Source organism: Amblyraja radiata, chromosome 30 (assembly GCF_010909765.2).
Source record: "Amblyraja radiata isolate CabotCenter1 chromosome 30, sAmbRad1.1.pri, whole genome shotgun sequence".
Taxonomy (NCBI): Eukaryota; Metazoa; Chordata; class Chondrichthyes; order Rajiformes; family Rajidae; genus Amblyraja; species Amblyraja radiata.
Window position 1 is genome coordinate 7324537 of NC_045985.1, and position 6788 is coordinate 7331324.

The 6788-nt window shown below is 42.5% G+C and overlaps 1 long non-coding RNA gene across 1 annotated transcript; it reads right to left on the bottom strand.

Annotated features, from left to right (window-relative positions):
• Positions 1–1180: 1180 nt before the first annotated feature.
• LOC116990110 lies at positions 1181–6528 on the bottom strand. The gene is made up of 3 exons (XR_004416417.1): positions 6321–6528; positions 1311–1333; positions 1181–1213 (listed from the first exon to the last, which is right to left on the bottom strand). It is a non-coding gene; the product is annotated as an uncharacterized LOC116990110 (long non-coding RNA).
• Positions 6529–6788: the final 260 nt, after the last annotated feature.

A 6788-nucleotide genomic window follows, 5' to 3' on the forward strand; every position in this document is an offset into this window, starting at 1 on the left:
TCCGCTCCTCAGGCTTGCCCCTCCATTCAATGTGATCATGGCTGATCTAAGCTGCCACCAATTCCTCTTCAGTGCGAGTTCCCCATAATCTTAAATATTAGATCTATCAAATATTTAATTGTAGCCAAGTTGCACATATCCAATAACTCAGACTTTTACCACCATCTTGGGCATAACATTCCAGATATTCACTGCCCTCTGAGAAATGCAACTTCTGCACACCGCATGAGAGGCCGCTCTGGAAGGTTGGATCTCATGGAATCCGGGGTGAACTAGCCGATGGAATACAACATTTACCTGAAGGTCGCAGACAGAGGATGTTTGTAGAAGGTTGTTTTTCAGACTGGAGACAGAGTCCACAGTTGTTCCTTATTTATATACACGATTGGTCGTGTATGTAGGTTGCACGGTTAGTCAGTTTGCAGATGGAACTAAAATTGGTGACATTGTGGAGAGTGAAGAAGGTTATCTGAGAGTAAATGGGATCCCTGTGAACTGGGCCAATGGGCTCAGGAACGGCAGGTGGGATTTATTCATGTGGAGGTGAGGTGATGTACTTTTCTGAGACAAACCAGGGCAGGACATACACAGTCAACGGGGAACTTTATAGAACTGAGAGATCTCGGGCTGCAGGTACACAATGCCATGGAAGATGCAACAGTGACAGGCAGGGTGGTGAGGAATGTGTTTGTCACTCATGATTTCATAGGTCAGGATATTAAATACAACGTTTGACAAAATAAGGTTGTTAGCAAATTAGAGAGGGTGCAAAAGGATTTACGATAATTTCATCAGGTCTGAAGGACTGGGTTATAAGGAGACGTTGGACAGGCAGGGACATTTGTCTTTGGAGCCCGTCCGGGTGTCTTTATAGATGTGTATAAGATCTATATAAGGTGCACAGATAGGATGAATAGCCACAGTATTTCACCCAAAGCAGTAGAGTATGAACGTCTGACTCTGTGATGCTTCCCAGCTGATGGGTTTAGTGGTATCTCCAACTTCCCTTCAGTCCAAAAGACCATTAACGTTTGCATCTAGGTATTGCTTAAATATATCAGAAACAAAAATAATGGAAAAGGTACAAGCTTTACCTTGCTTGAAGTCATCAGATATTTCTTTGAATGCCGTGTTGAATGAAACAGGGCAATGAAACTTTTCAATCGGCAAGGCTTCATCTACCACCGACAGTGGTTTGGCTTCATCACGAAACCTGCAAATATTGAACAGCTGGTTATAAACTGATCATTAGAAATGTTTTGAGTTGTTCCACAAAAACTTACAATGTTTCCGTCAAGACAATGTCCTACCTTCGCTTGCGATCAGCTTCCTCCTGAAAGAAAGAAAACACAAATCTCAATTGACTGACATGAACCGTCCTCATCCCGATAGCGGGAAATTCACCAAATTTCTACAACCCTCTGATAATTCCCATTTCCCAACTCTTATCGCCACTGTCATGCAGAGAGAAAGCGGATATTGTCGCAGAGATGTAGAACGATGGGGGAAAGCACAAGGAATGTTCATGAGAATGACGTCATAACTGAGAGGATGGAACTTAATGAAAAGACTGGGCAGGTCGTGGGATTTCATCTGGAGAAGATGTCAGGAATGATGAGAGGGAATTTAATATTATCGGTGGATTTAAATGTGTGGGGATGAAATAATATCTCAAATTGAAGGGGAGACCAATAATCAAAGTTGAAATGTAACGTGGTCTTCAATAAATACCTAAAGGAACGCAGTCATGAGAACATGGACCTCACTTGCATTGGAGGGACTGAAGCCAACAGCAGAGATAAATTTAAATGCAAGCGGTGATAATTGCTCGGTTCTAAGCTTCCCCCCAGTCTAGTTTCAGTAAAAACACTGAATCAAGCACTTGAATCAATTAATTGTATTCTACCAAAAGCACGTCACAGATCACACACTGTACATATCCCACCGTGGGTTCGATCCCTGCGTCTATCTGTTCAAGCCCTCTAGGCCTCGCACAGACAGAGGCACTCCAGGATGGTACCTGGTCCTGGGCGCTCTTCCAGAAGATGGGCCCTGAGCCTCGTGACCAGGGACTTTTATATGCCCCGCGAACTCGAGGGGCCGAACCACACGGGGGTTGTCTCTTAATCACCCAATTACAAATATCGATTAACCCCATACATAACAGGCATTTCCCTAACCCAATGATACAACAATTCAATACATTGTTAGGGACAGAAGTTTAGGGGTAACTTGAGGGGGAACTTCTTTACTCAGAGAGTGGTAGCGGTGTGGAATGAGCTTCCAGTGGAAGTGGTGGCGGCAGGTTCGTTGGTATCATTTAAAAATAAATTGGATAGGCATATGGATGAGAAGGGAATGGAGGGTTATGGTATGAGTGCAGGCAGGTGGGACTAAGGGAAAAAAGTTGTTCGGCACGGATTTGTAGGGCCGAGATGGCCTGTTTCCGTGCTGTAATTGTTATATGGTTATATGGTTATATGATAGATGTTTAGATCTTTGCGATGTAAAGCGCCTTGAGTATTAGAAAGGCGCTATATAAATCCCATCCATTATTATTATTATTATTATTATTATTATCATCTAGTAATTGAGGTTTGAAATTAGCTACAATTGGGTATGCTTTAATTTCAGGTCATCCAAGTAAGATTATTTTATATTTGTTTCAGAATGGTTTAATCTATGATAACTGAAAATTTCATTCAGTTCTCTTAATTTTTAAGAAGGTGATGGGCTTTTGACTGTCCACGATCACAGCTTTTTTGTTATGTCCATAGAAAATCAATAGGGAACAAGATGCTAATTTCCGAGTATGAAAATGGCCATAACTTTTTAAATACTTGAGATATGAAAGAGAATTAGGTGTCAAATTAAACTTCTTTTTATGCTTTATCTGATCGGATAAATTGCAGACTTGATTTTTAAAATCTCAAAATTTTGAAACATTGCTACTATGAAGGCATGAGAGGGGAGCTGGCCAAGGTAGACTGGAAAGGAATCCTAGCAGGAATGATGGTGGAACAGCAATGGCAGGGATTTCTGGGCATAACCCAGAAGAAGCTGGATCATTTCATTCGAAAAATAAAGAAAGATTCTAAGGGGAGTAGGAGGCAACCGTGGTTGACAAGTGAAGTTAGGGATAGAATAAAACTAAAAGAAAAGATGAATAACACAGCAAAGAATAGCCGGAAGTCAGAGGATTGGGAAACTTGCATAGGACAACAGAAGGAAACAAAATACGGGTTGAAAAGAAGAAGTACGAGGGGAAGCTGGCCAGGAATATAAAGAAGGACAGTAAAAGCTTCTTTAGATATGTTAAGGGAAAAAGAGTAGCAAAGTCAAATGTGGGTTCCTTGAAGGCAGACACGGGTGCAATTATTATGGGCAACAAGGAAATGGCAGAAGAGTTGAATAGGTACTTCGGATCTGTTTTCACTAAGGAAGACACAAACAATCTCCCAGATGTACTGGAGGACAGAGGATCTAAAGGGTTAGAGGAACTGAAAGAAATTTTCATTAGGCGAGAAATAGTATTGAGTAGGCTAATGGGACTGAAGGATAATAAATCCCCTGGACCTGATAGTCTGCATCCCAGGGTCCTCAGGGAGGTGGCTCTAGAAATAGTGGACGCATTGGTGATTATTTTCCAATGTTCAAAAGATTCAGGATCAGTTCCTGTGGATTGGAGGATAGCTAATGTTATCCCACTTTTCAAGAAAGGAGCGAGAGAGAAAAAGGGGAATTACAGACCAGTTAGCCTGACTTTGGTGGTGGGAAAGATGCTGGAGTCAATTATTAAAGATGTAATAATGGGGCATTTGAATAGCAGTAAAAGGATTAGTCCAAGTCAACATGGATTTATGAAAGGGATATCATGCTTGACTAATCTTCTGGAATTTTTTGAGGATGTGACAAGTAAAATGGATGAAGGGGTGCCAGTGGATATAATGTATCTAAGGGGGCAGATTATTATCTCAATAGGGTTAGGTTGGGTAAGGGGGAGGTGCAGCGTCCTTGTACACCGGTCACTGAAAGTTGGCTTACAGGTGCAGCAGGCAGTGAAGAAAGCTGATGGAATGTTGGCCTGCATAACAAGAGGATTTCAGTATTGCAGTCAAGAGGTTCTTCTGCAGTTGTCTTGGGCTCTGGTGAGACCACATCTGGAGTATTGTGTACAGTTTGGTCTCCTAATTTGAGGAAGGACATCCTTGTGATTGAGGCAGTGCAGCGTAGGTTCATGAGATTGATCCCTGGAATGGCGGGATTGTCATATGAGGAAAGATTGAAATAACTAGAGATAGGTTGAATAAGTTAGGTCTTTATTCTCCGGAGCGCAGAAGGTTAAGGGGGGACTTGATAGAGGTCTTTAAAATGATGAGAGGGATAGACAGAGTTGATGTGATCAAGCTTTTCCCTTTGAGAATATGGTAGATTCAAACAAGAGGACATAACTTCAGAATTAAGGGACAGAAGTTTAGGGGTAACATGAGAGGGAACTTCTTTACTCAGAGAGTGGTAGCGGTGTGGAATGAGCTTCCAGTGGAAGTGGTGGCGGCAGGTTCGTTGGTATCATTTAAGAATAAATTGGATAGGCATATGGATGAGAAGGGAATGGAGGGTTATGGTATGAGTGCAGGCAGGTGGGACTAAGGGAAAAAAATTGTTCGGCGCGGACTTGTAGGGCCGAGATGGCCTGTTTCCGTGCTGTAATTGTTATATGGTTATATGGTTATATGGTTAACCAAGCTTGTATTCACTAGAGTTTAGGATGAGGGGGAATCTTATAGAAACATATAAAATTATAAAAGGACTGGACAAGCTTGATGCAGGAAAAATGCTCCCAATGGTGGGCATCCAAAACCAGGGGCCAGTCTTAGAATAAAGGGGATATTTTCCCTTTGAGAATAGGGAAGATTCAAACAAGAGGACATTACTTCAGAATTAAGGGACAGAAGTTTAGGGGTAACATGAGGGGGAACTGCTTTACTCAGAGGGCGGTATCGGTGTGGAATGAGCTTCCATTGGAAGTGGTGGCGGCAGGTTCGTTGGTATCATTTAAAAAGAAATTGGATACGCATATGGATGAGAAGGGAATGGAGGGTTATGGTATGAGTGCAGGCAGGTGGGACTAAGGGAAAAAGTTGTTCGGCACGGACTTGTAGGGCCGAGATGGCCTGTTTCCGTGCTGTAATTGTTATATGGTTATATGGTTATATTGTATTCACAACGGACTTCAAGATGAAGTCAACTTGGAAACATTTACCCTGATGAACAGAACTCTCAGACAAGGTCCAACACCCCATCCAATCAACACTTAGCAGAGTCAGACTCTGCAACATTATTTACAAGCTATTTACAAGGTATATGTCTGGTTTGCAGCCATCCAATCCATTCTATGCATTTTGTACCAGCTTGACAGGATTTGCAAGGCTTCCCATTCTTTGCTTGCAAATTGTATCTAAATTCCAGACTTCCTGGCATCTCTCGCAGCCTGTCCCAGAGAGCAATTGCAATTTGACCAAATCTCCCAGCAAACCCTGAAACTTAACCCCATTTTGAAGTCCTGGCTGGTCCAATTTAGCCAGGATTAACAGTGGGGTAAACACATTAGGGCTCATGGAATTTGGGATATTGTTACCGGGTGGAGAATAGATAGGATGGATGATGAATGGAGCAGAAATCTTGACGGGATAGGATGGGCCAAATGGCCTGTCTATGATGTAGAATGAGATGTCATTCTATGGTGAAACAAGGTGGACAAAACAAACAGAGCAAATTCCCTCAAGGTGACCACCCACTGCTGATGGGAACCGGATATAGATGATCAATCTGATGTGTGCGCCACATTTTAGATTTCAATGTTAATCCCCACAATGTGGTCATGGCTGATCTAGCCCAGGACTGAACTTCTCCTCTTTGCCTCATTCCCGTCTATCACAATTACCCGATTTTTCAAAAATATATCCTCCTCGGGTTTAAAATATGTCTGACATGTAAAACCTCTCAGAGTCTCTTGGTTGGAGAACCCCAGATATTCACTACCCTCTGTCCATTCGTGGTCCTTGGGATCAGATATAGGATCGCCTGTCATTGTTCTAAACTCCACATAATACAAACACCTCTCTACATTCCGGCCAGACAGTCCTGAGATCCCACAGATTCAGCCGGAGGCCAATTAGTTTCTGAACAACAACAGCTGGAACAGAGGGAACATTTACTCAGTTCTCAATTACAGGTAAATGCAGCATTTATTTCTGAAATGTCACCCACCATTTTGTGACTGCGCTTTCACTTCACCAAACTGTAGTGTAACCCCTCACCTTCAGAAACACCACACTGTCTTTTTGATCCATCTGTTGCTGCAACTTTAAGAGTTCCTCCTGAATAGATTTTAAATTATCTTGAATGGTTCCAAGATTTGTCTCCATTGTATTTAGAAACTTCTTCTCTTCCTCCCGGATATCCGCCAGTGTGTGCTGCTCTTTCTCAGTGAGAATCTGGTGCAGTTCAGCATACTGGGATGTGATCTTGGACTGAAGGTTGTGTGACTGTTCGTGTGAAATAAAAGGTGATGATCAATATATAATGTCACTGGCTGTGTTTCCTCACGACTTTAACGGTTACATTTGGCCCGTACCTGTTTTATTTGCTTTGGCAATTCAATAGTTTGTCTAATGTAGACAAAAATGCTGGAGGAATGTGCAAAAGGGAGAAGGCGTGAACCACACGGGCAGCACCCGAGGTCAGGATCGAACCCGCTCACCAGAACTAGGAGACAGCAGCACTAC